The following is a 17,896-nucleotide window of genomic DNA, read 5'->3' as shown; positions in this document are numbered from 1 at the left end:
GGATTCCCCTAGGCCTCTAGTTTTCAAAAATGCACAGGTTTGGTAGGTTTCCCTAGGTGCCGACTGAGCTAGAGGCCAAAATCTACAGGTAGGCACTTTGCAAAAAACAGCTCTGTTTTCTGTGATGTGTCCACGTTGTGTTTTGGGGCAATCCTGTCGCGGGCGCTAGGCCTACCCACACAAGTGAGGTACCATTTATATCGGGAGACTTGTGGGAGCGCTGGGTGGAAGGAAATTTGTGGCTCCTCTCAGATTCCAGAACTTTCTGTCTCCGAAATGTGAGGAAAATATATTTTTTTAACCACATTTTGAGGTTTGCAATGGATTCTGGGTAACAGAACCTGGTCAGAGCCCCACAAGTCACCCCATCTTCGATTCCCCTAAGTCTCTAGTTTTCAAAATTGCACAGGTTTGGTAGGTTTCCCTAGGTGCCGGCTGAGCTAGAGGCCAAAATCTACAGGTAGGCACTTTGCAAAAAACAGCTCTGTTTTCTGTCAAAAAATGGGATGTGCCCACTTTGTGTTTTGGGACATTTCCTGTCGCAGGCGCTAGGACTACCCACACAAGTGAGGTATCATTTTTATCGGGAGACTTGGGGGAACGCTGGGTGGAAGGAAATTTGTGGCTCTTCTCAGATTCTAGAACTTTCTGTCACCGAAATGTGAGGAAAATGTGTTTTTTAGCCAAATTTTGAGGTTTGCAAAGGATTCTGGGTAACAGAACCTGGTCAGAGCCCCACAAGTCACCCCATCTTGGATTCCCCTAGGCCTCTAGTTTTCAAAAATGCACAGGTTTGGCAAGTTTCCCTAGGTGACGGCTGAGCTAGAGGCCAAAATCTACAGGTAGGCACTTTGCAAAAAACAGCTCTGTTTTCTGTGATGTGTCCACGTTGTGTTTTGGGGCAATCCTGTCGGGGGCGCTAGGCCTACCCACACAAGTGAGGTACCATTTTTATCGGGAGACTTAGGGGAACGCTGGGTGGAAGGAAATTTGTGGCTCCTCTCAGATTCCAGAACTTTCTGTCACCGAAATGTGAGTAAAATATGTTTTTTTATGCAAGTTTTGAGGTTTGCAAAGGATTCTGGGTAACAGAACCTGGTCAGAGCCCCACAGTCACCCCATCTTGGATTCCCCTTGGTCTCTAGTTTTCAAAAATGCACAGGTTTGGTAGGTTTCCCTAGGTGCCGGCTGAGCTAGAGGCTAAAATCTACAGGTAGGCACTTTCCAAAAAACAGCTCTGTTTTCTATAAAAAAATGGGATGTGCCCACTTTGTGTTTTGGGACATTTCCTGTCACGGGCGCTAGGACTACCCACACAAGTGAGGTATCATTTTTATCGGGAGACTTGGGGGAACGCTGGGTGGAAGGAAATTTGTGGCTCCTCTCAGATTCCAGAACTTTCTGTGACCGAAATGTGAAGAAAATGTGTTTTTGAGCCAAATTTTGAGGTTTGCAAAGGATTCTGGGTAACAGAACCTGGTCAGAGCCCCACAAGTCACCCCATCTTTGATTCCCCTAGGTCTCTAGTTTTAAAAAATGCACAGGTTTGGTAGGGTTCCCTAGGTGCCGGCTGAGCTAGAGGCCAAAATCTACAGGTAGGCACTTTGCAAAAAACAGCTCTGTTTTCTGTCAAAAAATGGGATGTGCCCACTTTGTGTTTTGGGACATTTCCTGCCGCAGGCGCTAGGACTACCCACACAAGTGAGGTATAATTTTTATCGTGAGACTTGGGGGAACGCTGGGTGGAAGGAAATTTGTGGCTCCTCTCAGATTCCAGAACTTTCTGTCACCGAAATGTGAGGAAAATGTGTTTTTTAGCCAAATTTTGAGGTTTGCAAAGGATTCTGGGTAACAGAACCAGGTCAGAGCCCCACAAGTCACCCCATCTTGGATTCCCCTAGGCCTATAGTTTTCAAAAATGCACAGGTTTGGTAGGTTTCCCTAGGTGCCGACTGAGCTAGAGGCCAAAATCTACAGGTAGGCACTTTGCAAAAAACAGCTCTGTTTTCTGTGATGTGTCCACGTTGTGTTTTGGGGCAATCCTGTCGCGGGCGCTAGGCCTACCCACACAAGTGAGGTACCATTTATATCGGGAGACTTGTGGGAACGCTGGGTGGAAAGAAATTTGTGGCTCCTCTCAGATTCCTGAACTTTCTGTCTCCGAAATGTGAGGAAAATATATTTTTTTAGCCACATTTTGAGGTTTGCAAAGGATTCTGGGTAACAGAACCTGGTCAGAGCCCCACAAGTCACCCCATCTTCGATTCCCCTAAGTCTCTAGTTTTCAAAATTGCACAGGTTTGGTAGGTTTCCCTAGGTGCCGGCTGAGCTAGAGGCCAAAATCTACAGGTAGGCACTTTGCAAAAAACAGCTCTGTTTTCTGTCAAAAAATGGGATGTGCCCACTTTGTGTTTTGGGACATTTCCTGTCGCAGGCGCTAGGACTACCCACACAAGTGAGGTATAATTTTTATCGGGAGACTTGGGGGAACGCTGGGTGGAAGGAAATTTGTGGCTCCTCTCAGATTCCAGAACTTTCTGTCACCGAAATGTGAGGAAAATGTGTTTTTTAGCCAAATTTTGAGGTTTGCAAAGGATTCTGGGTAACAGAACCTGGTCAGAGCCCCACAAGTCACCCCATCTTAAATTCCCCTAGGCCTCTAGTTTTCAAAAATGCACAGGTTTGGCAAGTTTCCCTAGGTGACGGCTGAGCTAGAGGCCAAAATTCACAGGTAGGCACTTTGCAAAAAACAGCTCTGTTTTCTGTGATGTGTCCACGTTGTGTTTTGGGGCAATCCTGTCGCGGGCGCTAGGCCTACCCACACAAGTGTGGTACCATTTTTATCGGGAGACTTAGGGGAACGCTGGGTGGAAGGAAATTTGTGGCTCCTCTCAGATTCCAGAACTTTCTGTCACCGAAATGTGAGTAAAATATGTTTTTTTATGCAAGTTTTGAGGTTTGCAAAGGATTCTGGGTAACAGAACCTGGTCAGAGCCCCACAGTCACCCTATCTTGGATTCCCCTAGGTCTCTAGTTTTCAAAAATGCACAGGTTTGGTAGGTTTCCCTAGGTGCCGGCTGAGCTAGAGGCTAAAATCTACAGGTAGACACTTTCCAAAAAATCAGCTCTGTTTTCTATCAAAAAATGGGATGTGACCACTTTGTGTTTTGGGACATTTCCTGTCACGGGCGCTAGGACTACCCACACAAGTGAGGTATCATTTTTATCGGGAGACTTGGGGGAACGCTGGGTGGAAGGAAATTTGTGGCTCCTCTTGTCACGACTCACGGGCTGCTTGCGCCTGGAGTTTGCAGATCTTGAGGCGTGGATCTTGAGAGTTCGACTTTGGCCCAAAAAGGGGCGACTCTTTCTGGTAGCCACGGTGCTGTAGGCAAGGGAAACGCCAAGGACAGACCGTGACCGTGAGAAAGTAGCGCCAGAGGGAAAAAAACCCTTCAGAGGAAGAGGAAAAAACCTCCAAGAAGATTCGCGGAGGATTCCTGAAACAAGAACAGAGGAACAGGAATCAAAAGAACTGACGTAATAACACAGAAATGGCAAAATCCAGAGCTAAAGGCTAGGAAATCAGGAGCGAGGACACTAACTGAACAGAAAGTGTTGCAGCGCAAAGAGGAGAAGAAAACACCACCCTTAAATACCATAAAACAGGAAGTGACCCACAGGAAGAAAAAGGACACCATCTTGGATAGGGAAAAGTAGATAGAATAGACTGGAGCAGAAACCATAGTGAATAGGGAAGGAGGAATGCTGGGAAGACAAGGGTAACCTGGGAAGGGGAAAAGACATAAAGGAAAGAGTAAGAAACAGACCCAAAAAGGAAGAAGACAGAAGAAAGAAGAAAAGGAGCCCAAACAGGTAAGAGGGGTCAGGAGACCCCAACAAAACGGAGGGAGAGAGCAGCGCGAGGCCCCAAGTAAGCCCTGGGGCCTCGTAATGTGCAGGAAAGGCTCGGGGCGCGCCGCGTCTTAAAGACGCGAAGCGCGGCCCGAGCCGAACGCGCGGCTTGTGCCGAACGCTCGGCTCGCGCCGCGCGGTGCGGCGCAACACCTCTCAGATTCCAGAACTTTCTGTGACCGAAATGTGAGGAAAATGTATTTTTGAGCCAAATTTTGAGGTTTGCAAAGGATTCTGGGTAACAGAACCTGGTCAGAGCCCCACAAGTCACCCCATCTGGGATTCCCCTTGGTCTCTAGTTTTTAAAAATGCACAGGTTTGGTAGGTTTCCCTTGGTGCCGGCTGAGCTAGAGGCCAAAATCTACAGGTAGGCACTTTGCAAAAAACAGCTCTGTTTTCTGTGATGTGTCCACGTTGTGTTTTGGGGCATATCCTGTCGCGGGCGCTAGGCCTACCCACACAAGTGAGGTATCATTTTTATCGGGAGACTTGGGGGAACGCTGGGTGGAAGGAAATTTGTGGCTTCTTTTCAGATTCCAGAACTTTCTGTCTCCGAAATGTGAGGAAAATATGTTTTTTTTAGCCAGATTTTGAGGTTTGCAAAGGATTCTGGGTAACAGAACCTGGTCAGAGCCCCACAAGTCACCCCATCATTGATTCCCCTAGGTCTCTAGTTTTCAAAAATGCACAGGTTTGGTAGGTTTCCCTTGGTGCCGGCTAAGCTAGAGGCCAAAATCTACAGGTAGGCACTTTGCAAAAAACAGCTCTGTTTTCTGTCAAAAAATGGGATGTGCCCACTTTGTGTTTTGGGACATTTCCTGTCGCGGGCGCTAGGACTTTCCACACAAGTGAGGTATCATTTTTATCAGGAGACTTGGGGGAACGCTGGGTAGAAGGAAATTTGTGGTTCCTCTCAGATTCCAGAACTTTCTGTCACCGAAATGTGAGGAAAATGTGTTTTTTTAGCCAAATTTTGAGGTTTGCAAAGAATTCTGGGTAACAGAACCTGGTCAAAGCCCCACAAGTCACCCCATCTTGGATTCCCCTAGGCCTCTAGTTTTCAAAAATGCACAGGTTTGGCAAGTTTCCCTAGGTGACGGCTGAGCTAGAGGCCAAAATCTACAGGTAGGCACTTTGCAAAAAACAGCTCTGTTTTCTGTGATGTGTCCACGTTGTGTTTTGGGGCAATCCTGTCGGGGGCGCTAGGCCTACCCACACAAGTGAGGTACCATTTTTATCGGGAGACTTAGGGGAACGCTGGGTGGAAGGAAATTTGTGGCTCCTCTCAGATTCCAGAACTTTCTGTCACCGAAATGTGAGTAAAATATGTTTTTTTATGCAAGTTTTGAGGTTTGCAAAGGATTCTGGGTAACAGAACCTGGTCAGAGCCCCACAGTCACCCCATCTTGGATTCCCCTTGGTCTCTAGTTTTCAAAAATGCACAGGTTTGGTAGGTTTCCCTAGGTGCCGGCTGAGCTAGAGGCTAAAATCTACAGGTAGGCACTTTCCAAAAAACAGCTCTGTTTTCTATAAAAAAATGGGATGTGCCCACTTTGTGTTTTGGGACATTTCCTGTCACGGGCGCTAGGACTACCCACACAAGTGAGGTATCATTTTTATCGGGAGACTTGGGGGAACGCTGGGTGGAAGGAAATTTGTGGCTCCTCTCAGATTCCAGAACTTTCTGTGACCGAAATGTGAAGAAAATGTGTTTTTGAGCCAAATTTTGAGGTTTGCAAAGGATTCTGGGTAACAGAACCTGGTCAGAGCCCCACAAGTCACCCCATCTTTGATTCCCCTAGGTCTCTAGTTTTAAAAAATGCACAGGTTTGGTAGGGTTCCCTAGGTGCCGGCTGAGCTAGAGGCCAAAATCTACAGGTAGGCACTTTGCAAAAAACAGCTCTGTTTTCTGTCAAAAAATGGGATGTGCCCACTTTGTGTTTTGGGACATTTCCTGCCGCAGGCGCTAGGACTACCCACACAAGTGAGGTATAATTTTTATCGTGAGACTTGGGGGAACGCTGGGTGGAAGGAAATTTGTGGCTCCTCTCAGATTCCAGAACTTTCTGTCACCGAAATGTGAGGAAAATGTGTTTTTTAGCCAAATTTTGAGGTTTGCAAAGGATTCTGGGTAACAGAACCAGGTCAGAGCCCCACAAGTCACCCCATCTTGGATTCCCCTAGGCCTATAGTTTTCAAAAATGCACAGGTTTGGTAGGTTTCCCTAGGTGCCGACTGAGCTAGAGGCCAAAATCTACAGGTAGGCACTTTGCAAAAAACAGCTCTGTTTTCTGTGATGTGTCCACGTTGTGTTTTGGGGCAATCCTGTCGCGGGCGCTAGGCCTACCCACACAAGTGAGGTACCATTTATATCGGGAGACTTGTGGGAACGCTGGGTGGAAAGAAATTTGTGGCTCCTCTCAGATTCCTGAACTTTCTGTCTCCGAAATGTGAGGAAAATATATTTTTTTAGCCACATTTTGAGGTTTGCAAAGGATTCTGGGTAACAGAACCTGGTCAGAGCCCCACAAGTCACCCCATCTTCGATTCCCCTAAGTCTCTAGTTTTCAAAATTGCACAGGTTTGGTAGGTTTCCCTAGGTGCCGGCTGAGCTAGAGGCCAAAATCTACAGGTAGGCACTTTGCAAAAAACAGCTCTGTTTTCTGTCAAAAAATGGGATGTGCCCACTTTGTGTTTTGGGACATTTCCTGTCGCAGGCGCTAGGACTACCCACACAAGTGAGGTATAATTTTTATCGGGAGACTTGGGGGAACGCTGGGTGGAAGGAAATTTGTGGCTCCTCTCAGATTCCAGAACTTTCTGTCACCGAAATGTGAGGAAAATGTGTTTTTTAGCCAAATTTTGAGGTTTGCAAAGGATTCTGGGTAACAGAACCTGGTCAGAGCCCCACAAGTCACCCCATCTTAAATTCCCCTAGGCCTCTAGTTTTCAAAAATGCACAGGTTTGGCAAGTTTCCCTAGGTGACGGCTGAGCTAGAGGCCAAAATTCACAGGTAGGCACTTTGCAAAAAACAGCTCTGTTTTCTGTGATGTGTCCACGTTGTGTTTTGGGGCAATCCTGTCGCGGGCGCTAGGCCTACCCACACAAGTGTGGTACCATTTTTATCGGGAGACTTAGGGGAACACTGGGTGGAAGGAAATTTGTGGCTCCTCTCAGATTCCAGAACTTTCTGTCACCGAAATGTGAGTAAAATATGTTTTTTTATGCAAGTTTTGAGGTTTGCAAAGGATTCTGGGTAACAGAACCTGGTCAGAGCCCCACAGTCACCCTATCTTGGATTCCCCTAGGTCTCTAGTTTTCAAAAATGCACAGGTTTGGTAGGTTTCCCTAGGTGCCGGCTGAGCTAGAGGCTAAAATCTACAGGTAGACACTTTCCAAAAAATCAGCTCTGTTTTCTATCAAAAAATGGGATGTGACCACTTTGTGTTTTGGGACATTTCCTGTCACGGGCGCTAGGACTACCCACACAAGTGAGGTATCATTTTTATCGGGAGACTTGGGGGAACGCTGGGTGGAAGGAAATTTGTGGCTCCTCTTGTCACGACTCACGGGCTGCTTGCGCCTGGAGTTTGCAGATCTTGAGGCGTGGATCTTGAGAGTTCGACTTTGGCCCAAAAAGGGGCGACTCTTTCTGGTAGCCACGGTGCTGTAGGCAAGGGAAACGCCAAGGACAGACCGTGACCGTGAGAAAGTAGCGCCAGAGGGAAAAAAACCCTTCAGAGGAAGAGGAAAAAAGCTCCAAGAAGATTCGCGGAGGATTCCTGAAACAAGAACAGAGGAACAGGAATCAAAAGAACTGACGTAATAACACAGAAATGGCAAAATCCAGAGCTAAAGGCTAGGAAATCAGGAGCGAGGACACTAACTGAACAGAAAGTGTTGCAGCGCAAAGAGGAGAAGAAAACACCACCCTTAAATACCATAAAACAGGAAGTGACCCACAGGAAGAAAAAGGACACCATCTTGGATAGGGAAAAGTAGATAGAATAGACTGGAGCAGAAACCATAGTGAATAGGGAAGGAGGAATGCTGGGAAGACAAGGGTAACCTGGGAAGGGGAAAAGACATAAAGGAAAGAGTAAGAAACAGACCCAAAAAGGAAGAAGACAGAAGAAAGAAGAAAAGGAGCCCAAACAGGTAAGAGGGGTCAGGAGACCCCAACAAAACGGAGGGAGAGAGCAGCGCGAGGCCCCAAGTAAGCCCTGGGGCCTCGTAATGTGCAGGAAAGGCTCGGGGCGCGCCGCGTCTTAAAGACGCGAAGCGCGGCCCGAGCCGAACGCGCGGCTTGTGCCGAACGCTCGGCTCGCGCCGCGCGGTGCGGCGCAACACCTCTCAGATTCCAGAACTTTCTGTGACCGAAATGTGAGGAAAATGTATTTTTGAGCCAAATTTTGAGGTTTGCAAAGGATTCTGGGTAACAGAACCTGGTCAGAGCCCCACAAGTCACCCCATCTGGGATTCCCCTTGGTCTCTAGTTTTTAAAAATGCACAGGTTTGGTAGGTTTCCCTTGGTGCCGGCTGAGCTAGAGGCCAAAATCTACAGGTAGGCACTTTGCAAAAAACAGCTCTGTTTTCTGTGATGTGTCCACGTTGTGTTTTGGGGCATATCCTGTCGCGGGCGCTAGGCCTACCCACACAAGTGAGGTATCATTTTTATCGGGAGACTTGGGGGAACGCTGGGTGGAAGGAAATTTGTGGCTCCTTTCAGATTCCAGAACTTTCTGTCTCCGAAATGTGAGGAAAATATGTTTTTTTTAGCCAGATTTTGAGGTTTGCAAAGGATTCTGGGTAACAGAACCTGGTCAGAGCCCCACAAGTCACCCCATCATTGATTCCCCTAGGTCTCTAGTTTTCAAAAATGCACAGGTTTGGTAGGTTTCCCTTGGTGCCGGCTAAGCTAGAGGCCAAAATCTACAGGTAGGCACTTTGCAAAAAACAGCTCTGTTTTCTGTCAAAAAATGGGATGTGCCCACTTTGTGTTTTGGGACATTTCCTGTCGCGGGCGCTAGGACTTTCCACACAAGTGAGGTATCATTTTTATCAGGAGACTTGGGGGAACGCTGGGTAGAAGGAAATTTGTGGTTCCTCTCAGATTCCAGAACTTTCTGTCACCGAAATGTGAGGAAAATGTGTTTTTTTAGCCAAATTTTGAGGTTTGCAAAGAATTCTGGGTAACAGAACCTGGTCAAAGCCGCACAAGTCACCCCATCTTGGATTCCCCTAGGTCTCTAGATTTCAAAAATGCACAGGTTTGGTAGGTTTCCCTAGGTGCCGGCTGAGCTAGAGGCCAAAATCTACAGGTAGGCACTTTGCAAAAAACAGCTCTGTTTTCTGTGATGTGTCCACGTTGTGTTTTGGGGCATATCCTGTCTCGGGCGCTAGGCCTACCCACACAAGTTAGGTACCATTTTTATCGGGAGACTTGGGGGAACGCTGGGTGGGAAGAAATTTGTGGCTCCTCTCAGATTCCAGAACTTTCTGTCACCGAAATGTGAGGAAAATATTTTTTTTTAGCCAAATTGTGAGGTTTGCAAAGGATTCTGGGTAACAGAACCTGGTCAGAGCCCCACAAGTCACCCCATCTTGGATTCCGCTAGGTCTCTAGTTTCAAAAAATGCAGAGGTTTGGTAGGTTTCCGTAGGTGCCGGCTGATCTAGAGGCCAAAATCTACAGGTAGGCACTTTGCAAAAAACAGCTCTGTTTTCTGTGATGTGTCCACGTTGTGTTTTGGGGCATATCCTGTCGCGGGCGCTAGGCCTACCCACACAAGTGAGGTATCATTTTTATCGGGAGACTTTGGGAACGCTGGGTGGGAAGAAATTTGTGGCTCCTCTGAGATTCCAGAACTTTCTGTCACCAAAATGTGAGGATAATATGTTTATTTCGCCAAATTTTGAGGTTTGCAAAGGATTCTGGGTAACAGAACCTGGTCAGAGCCCCACAAGTCACCCCATCTTGGATTCCCCTAGGTCTCTAGTTTTAAAAAATGCACAGGTTTGGTAGGTTTCCCTTGGTGCCGGCTGAGCTAGAGACCAAAATCTACAGGTAGGCACTTTGCAAAAAACAGCTCTGTTTTCTGTCAAAAAATGGGATGTGCCCACTTTGTGTTTTGGGACATTTCCTGTCGCAGGTGCTAGGACTACCCACACAAGTGAGGTATAATTTTGATCGGGAGACTTGGGGGAACGCTGGGTGGAAAGAAATTTGTGGCTCCTCTCAGATTCCAGAACTTTCTGTCACCGAAATGTGAGGAAAATATGTTTTTTTAGCCAAATTTTTAGGTTTGCAAAGGATTCTGGGTAACAGAACCTGGTCAGAGCCCCACAAGTCACCCCATCGTGGATTCCCCTAGGTCTCTAGTTTTTAAAAATGCACAGGTTTGGTAGGTTTCCCTAGGTGCCGGCTGAGCTAGAGGCCAAAATCTACAGGTAGGCACTTTGCAAAAAACAGCTCTGTTTTCTGTGATGTGTCCACGTTGTGTTTTGGGGCAATCCTGAAACGGGCGCTAGGCCTACCCACACAAGTGAGGTACCATTTTTATCGGGAGACTTAGGGGAACGCTGGGTGGAAGGAAATTTGTGGCTCCTCTCAGATTCCAGAACTTTCTGTCACCGAAATGTGAGTAAAATATGTTTTTTCATCCAAATTTTGAGGTTTGCAAAGGATTCTGGGTAACAGAACCTGGTCAGAGCCCCACAGTCACCCCATCTTGGATTCCCCTAGGTCTCTAGTTTTCAAAAATGCACAGGTTTGGTAGGTTTCCCTAGGTGCCGGCTGAGCTAGAGGCCAAAATCTACAGGTAGGCAGTTTGCAAAAAACAGCTCTGTTCTCTGTGATGTGTCCACGTTGTGTTTTGGGGCAATTCTGTCGCGGGCGCTAGGCCTACCCACACAAGTGAGGTACCATTTTTATCGGGAGACTTAGGGGAACGCTGGGTGGAAGGAAATTTGTGGCTCCTCTCAGATTCCAGAACTTTCTGTCACCGAAATGTGAGGAAAATATGTTTTTTTAGCCAAATTTTGAGGTTTGCAAAGGATTCTGGGTAACAGAACCTGGTCAGAGCCCCACAAGTCACCCCATCTTGGATTCCCCTAGGTCTCTAGTTTTCAAAAATGCACAGGTTTGGTAGGTTTCCCTTGGTGCCGGCTGAGCTAGAGGCCAAAATCTACAGGTAGGGACTATGCAAAAAACAGCTCTGTTTTCTGTCAAAAAATGGGATGTGCCCACTTTGTGTTTTGGGACATTTCCTGTCGCAGGCGCTAGGACTACCCACACAAGTGAGGTATAATTTTGATCGGGAGACTTGGGGGAACGCTGGGTGGAAGGAAATTTGTGGCTCCTCTCAGATTCCAGAACTTTCTGTCACCGAAATGTGAGGAAAATCTGTTTTGTTAGCCAAATTTTGAGGTTTGCAAAGGATTCTGGGTAACAGAACCTGATCAGAGCCCCACAAGTCACCCCATCTTGGATTCCCCTAGGTCTCTAGTTTTAAAAAATGCACAGGTTTGGTAGGTTTCCCTTGGTGCCGGCTGAGCTAGAGACCAAAATCTACAGGTAGGCACTTTGCAAAAAACAGCTCTGTTTTCTGTCAAAAAATGGGATGTGCCCACTTTGTGTTTTGGGACATTTCCTGTCGCAGGTGCTAGGACTACCCACACAAGTGAGGTATAATTTTGATCGGGAGACTTGGGGGAACGCTGGGTGGAAAGAAATTTGTGGCTCCTCTCAGATTCCAGAACTTTCTGTCACCGAAATGTGAGGAAAATATGTTTTTTTAGCCAAATTTTTAGGTTTGCAAAGGATTCTGGGTAACAGAACCTGGTCAGAGCCCCACAAGTCACCCCATCGTGGATTCCCCTAGGTCTCTAGTTTTTAAAAATGCACAGGTTTGGTAGGTTTCCCTAGGTGCCGGCTGAGCTAGAGGCCAAAATCTACAGGTAGGCACTTTGCAAAAAACAGCTCTGTTTTCTGTGATGTGTCCACGTTGTGTTTTGGGGCAATCCTGAAACGGGCGCTAGGCCTACCCACACAAGTGAGGTACCATTTTTATCGGGAGACTTAGGGGAACGCTGGGTGGAAGGAAATTTGTGGCTCCTCTCAGATTCCAGAACTTTCTGTCACCGAAATGTGAGTAAAATATGTTTTTTCATCCAAATTTTGAGGTTTGCAAAGGATTCTGGGTAACAGAACCTGGTCAGAGCCCCACAGTCACCCCATCTTGGATTCCCCTAGGTCTCTAGTTTTCAAAAATGCACAGGTTTGGTAGGTTTCCCTAGGTGCCGGCTGAGCTAGAGGCCAAAATCTACAGGTAGGCAGTTTGCAAAAAACAGCTCTGTTCTCTGTGATGTGTCCACGTTGTGTTTTGGGGCAATTCTGTCGCGGGCGCTAGGCCTACCCACACAAGTGAGGTACCATTTTTATCGGGAGACTTAGGGGAACGCTGGGTGGAAGGAAATTTGTGGCTCCTCTCAGATTCCAGAACTTTCTGTCACCGAAATGTGAGGAAAATATGTTTTTTTAGCCAAATTTTGAGGTTTGCAAAGGATTCTGGGTAACAGAACCTGGTCAGAGCCCCACAAGTCACCCCATCTTGGATTCCCCTAGGTCTCTAGTTTTCAAAAATGCACAGGTTTGGTAGGTTTCCCTTGGTGCCGGCTGAGCTAGAGGCCAAAATCTACAGGTAGGGACTATGCAAAAAACAGCTCTGTTTTCTGTCAAAAAATGGGATGTGCCCACTTTGTGTTTTGGGACATTTCCTGTCGCAGGCGCTAGGACTACCCACACAAGTGAGGTATAATTTTGATCGGGAGACTTGGGGGAACGCTGGGTGGAAGGAAATTTGTGGCTCCTCTCAGATTCCAGAACTTTCTGTCACCGAAATGTGAGGAAAATCTGTTTTGTTAGCCAAATTTTGAGGTTTGCAAAGGATTCTGGGTAACAGAACCTGATCAGAGCCCCACAAGTCACCCCATCTTGGATTCCCCTAGGTCTCTAGTTTTTAAAAATGCACAGGTTTGGTAGGTTTCCCTAGGTGCCGGCTGAGCTAGAGGCCAAAATCTACAGGTTGGCACTTTGCAAAAAACAGCTCTGTTTTCTGTGATGTGTCCACGTTGTGTTTTGGGGCATATCCTGTCGCGGGCGCTAGGCCTACCCACACAAGTGAGGTACCATTTTCATCGGGAGACTTGTGGGAACGCTGGGTGGAAGGAAATTTGTGGCTCCTCTCAGATTCCAGAACTTTCTGTCACCGAAATGTGAGGAAAATATGTTTTTTAGCCAAATTTTGAGGTTTGCAAAGGATTCTGGGTAACAGAACCTGGTCAGAGCCCCACAGTCACCCCATCTTGGATTCCCCTAGGTCTCTAGTTTTCAAAAATGCACAGGTTTGGTAGGTTTCCCTAGGTGCCAGCTGAGCTAAAGGCCAAAATCTACAGGTAGGCACTTTGCAAAAAACAGCTCTGTTTTCTGTGATGTGTCCACGTTGTGTTTTGGGAAAATACTGTCGCGGGCGCTAGGCCTACCCACACAAGTGAGGTACCATATATATCGTGAGACTTAGGGGGACGCTGGGTGGAAGGAAATTTGTGGCTCCTCTCATATTCCAGAACTTTCTGTCACCGAAATGTGAGGAAAATATGTTTTTTTAGCCAAATTTTGAGGTTTGCAAAGGATTCTGGGTAACAGAACCTGGTCAGAGCCCCACAAGTCACCCCATCTTGGATTCCCCTAGGCCTCTAGTTTTTAAAAATGCACAGGTTTGGTAGGTTTCCCTAGGTGCCGGCTGAGTTAGAGGCCAAAATCTACAGGTAGGCACTTTGCAAAAAACAGCTCTGTTTTCTGTGATGTGTCCACGTTGTGTTTTGGGGCAATCCTGTCGCGGGCACTAGGCCTACCCACACAAGTGAGGTACCATTTATATCGGGAGACTTGTGGGAACGCTGGGTGGAAGGAAATTTGTGGCTCCTCTCAGATTCCAGAACTTTCTGTCTCCGAAATGTGAGGAAAATATATTTTTTTAGCCACATTTTGAGGTTTGCAAAGGATTCTGGGTAACAGAACCTGGTCAGAGCCCCACAAGTCACCCCATCTTGGATTCCCCTAAGTCTCTAGTTTTCAAAATTGCACAGGTTTGGTAGGTTTCCCTAGGTGCCGGCTGAGCTAGAGGCTAAAATCTACAGGTAGGCACTTTGCAAAAAACAGCTCTGTTTTCTGCCAAAAAATGGGATGTACCCACTTTGTGTTTTGGGACATTTCCTGTCGCAGGCGCTAGGACTACCCACACAAGTGAGGTGTAATTTTTATCGGGAGACTTGGGGGAACGCTGGGTGGAAGGGAATTTGTGGCTCCTCTCAGATTCCAGAACTTTCTGTCACCGAAATGTGAGGAAAATGTGTTTTTTAGCCAAATTGTGAGGTTTGCAAAGGATTCTGGGTAACAGAACCTGGTCAGAGCCCCACAAGTCACCCCATCTTGGATTCCCCTAGGCCTCTAGTTTTAAAAAATGCACAGGTTTGGCAGGTTTCCCAAGGTGACGGCTGAGCTAGAGGCCAAAATCTACAGGTAGGCACTTTGCAAAAAACAGCTCTGTTTTCTGTGATGTGTCCACGTTGTGTTTTGGGGCAATCCTGTCGCGGGAGCTAGGCCTACCCACACAAGTGAGGTACCATTTTTATCGGGAGACTTAGGGGAACGCTGGGTGGAAGGAAATTTGTGGCTCCTCTCAGATTCCAGAACTTTCTGTCACCGAAATGTGAGTAAAATATGTTTTTTTATGCAAATTTTGAGGTTTGCAAAGGATTCTGGGTAACAGAACCTGGTCAGAGCCCCACAGTCACCCCATCTTGGATTCCCCTAGGTCTCTAGTTTTAAAAAATGCACAGGTTTGGTAGGTTTCCCTAGGTGCCGGCTGAGCTAGAGGCTAAAATCTACAAGTAGGCACTTTCCAAAAAACAGCTCTGTTTTCTATCAAAAAATGGGATGTGCCCACTTTGTGTTTTGGGACATTTCCTGTCACGGGCGCTAGGACTACCCACTCAAGTGAGGTATCATTTTTATCGGGAGACTTGGGGGAACGCTGGGTGGAAGGAAATTTGTGGCTCCTCTCAGATTCCAGAACTTTCTGTCACCGAAATGTGAGGAAAATGTGTTTTTGAGCCACATTTTGAGGTTTGCAAAGGATTCTGGGTAACAGAACCTGGTCAGAGCCCCACAAGTCACCCCATCTTGGATTCCCCTAGGTCTCTAGTTTTTAAAAATGCACAGGTTTGGTAGGTTTCCCTAGGTGCCGGCTGAGCTATAGGCCAAAATCTACAGGTAGGCACTTTGCAAAAAACAGCTCTGTTTTCTGTGATGTGTCCACGTTGTGTTTTGGGGCATATCCTGTCGCGGGCGTTAGGCCTACCCCCCCATATGAGGTACCATTTTTATCGGGAGACTTGGGGGAACGCTGGGTGTAAAGAAATTTGTGGCTCCTCTCAGATTCCAGAACTTTCTGTCACCGAAATGTGAGGAAAATATGTTTTTTTAGCCAAATTTTGAGGTTTGCAAAGGATTCTGGGTAACAGAACCTGGTCAGAGCCCCACAAGTCACCCCATCTTGGATTCCCCTAGGTCTCTAGTTTTTAAAAATGCACAGGTTTGGTAGGTTTCCCTAGGTGCCGGCTGAGCTAGAGGCTAAAATCTACAGGTAGGCACTTTGCAAAAAACAGCTCTGTTTTCTGTCAAAAAATGGGATGTACCCACTTTGTGTTTTGGGACATTTCCTGTCGCAGGCGCTAGGACTACCCACACAAGTGAGGTGTAATTTTTATCGGGAGACTTGGGGAACGCTGGGTGGAAGGGAATTTGTGGCTCCTCTCAGATTCCAGAACTTTCTGTCACCGAAATGTGAGGAAAATGTGTTTTTTAGCCAAATTGTGAGGTTTGCAAAGGATTCTGGGTAACAGAACCTGGTCAGAGCCCCACAAGTCAACCCATCTTGGATTCCCCTAGGCCTCTAGTTTTAAAAAAATGCACAGGTTTGGCAGGTTTCCCAAGGTGACGGCTGAGCTAGAGGCCAAAATCTACAGGTAGGCACTTTGCAAAAAACAGCTCTGTTTTCTGTGATGTGTCCACGTTGTGTTTTGGGGCAATCCTGTCGCGGGAGTTAGGCCTACCCACACAAGTGAGGTACCATTTTTATCGGGAGACTTAGGGGAACGCTGGGTGGAAGGAAATTTGTGGCTCCTCTCAGATTCCAGAACTTTCTGTCACCGAAATGTGAGTAAAATATGTTTTTTATGCAAATTTTGAGGTTTGCAAAGGATTCTGGGTAACAGAACCTGGTCAGAGCCCCACAGTCACCCCATCTTGGATTCCCCTAGGTCTCTAGTTTTAAAAAATGCACAGGTTTGGTAGGTTTCCCTAGGTGCCGGCTGAGCTAGAGGCTAAAATCTACAAGTAGGCACTTTCCAAAAAACAGCTCTGTTTTCTATCAAAAAATGGGATGTGCCCACTTTGTGTTTTGGGACATTTCCTGTCACGGGCGCTAGGACTACCCACTCAAGTGAGGTATCATTTTTATCGGGAGACTTGGGGGAACGCTGGGTGGAAGGACATTTGTGGCTCCTCTCAGATTCCAGAACTTTCTGTCACCGAAATGTGAGGAACATGTGTTTTTGAGCCACATTTTGAGGTTTGCAAAGGATTCTGGGTAACAGAACCTGGTCAGAGCCCCACAAGTCACCCCATCTTGGATTCCCCTAAGTCTCTAGTTTTTAAAAATGCACAGGTTTGGTAGGTTTCCCTAGGTGCCGGCTGAGCTAGAGGCCAAAATCTACAGGTAGGCACTTTGCAAAAAACAGCTCTGTTTTCTGTGATGTGTCCACGTTGTGTTTTGGGGCAATCCTGAAACGGGCGCTAGGCCTACCCACACAAGTGAGGTACCATTTATATCGGGAGACTTGGGGGAACGCTGGGTGGAAGGAAATTTGTGGCTCCTCTCAGATTCCAGAACTTTCTGTCTCCGAAATGTGAGGAAAATATGTTTTTTTAGCCAAATTTTGAGGTTTGCAAAGGATTCTGGGTAACAGAACCTGGTCAGAGACCCACAAGTCACCCCATCTTGGATTCCCCTAAGTCTCTAGTTTTTAAAAATGCACAGGTTTGGTAGGTTTCCCTAGGTGCCGGCTGAGCTAGAGGCCAAAATCTACAGGTAGGCACTTTGCAAAAAACAGCTCTGTTTTCTGTGATGTGTCCACGTTGTGTTTTGGGGCATATCCTGTCGCGGGCGCTAGGCCTACCCACACAGTTGAGGTACCATTTACATCGGGAGACTTGGGGGAACGCTGGGTGGAAGGAAATTTGTGGCTCTCTCAGATTCCAGAACTTTCTGTCACCGAAATGTGAGGAAAATATGTTTTTTTAGCCAGATTTTGAGGTTTGCAAAGGATTCTGGGTAACAGAACCTGGTCAGAGCCCCACAAGTCAGCCCATCTTTGATTCCCCTAGGTCTCTAGTTTTCAAAAATGCACAGGTTTGGTAGGTTTCCCTTGGTGCCGGCTGAGCTAGAGACCAAAATACAGGTAGGCACTTTGCAAAAAACAGCTCTGTTTTCTGTCAAAAAATGGGATGTGCCCACTTTGTGTTTTGGGACATTTCCTGTCGCGGGCGCTAGGACTGCCCACACAAGTGAGGTATCATTTTTATCGGGAGACTTGGGGGAACGCTGGGTGGAAGGAAATTTGTGGCTCCTCTCAGATTCCAGAACTTTCTGTCACCGAAATGTGAGGAAAATGTTTTTTTTTAGCCAAATTTTGAGGTTTGCAAAGGATTCTGGGTAACAGAACCTGGTCAGAGCCCCACAAGTCACCCCATCTTGGATTCCCCTAGGCCTCTAGTTTAAAAAAATGCACAGGTTTGGTAGGTTTCCGTAGGTGCCGGCTGATCTAGAGGCCAAAATCTACAGGTAGGCACTTTGCA

Source organism: Pleurodeles waltl, chromosome 5, assembly GCF_031143425.1.
Source record: "Pleurodeles waltl isolate 20211129_DDA chromosome 5, aPleWal1.hap1.20221129, whole genome shotgun sequence".
NCBI classification, from domain to species: Eukaryota; Metazoa; Chordata; class Amphibia; order Caudata; family Salamandridae; genus Pleurodeles; species Pleurodeles waltl.
The sequence above is the reverse complement of the archived record's forward strand: the minus strand, read 5'-3'. Positions refer to the sequence as shown.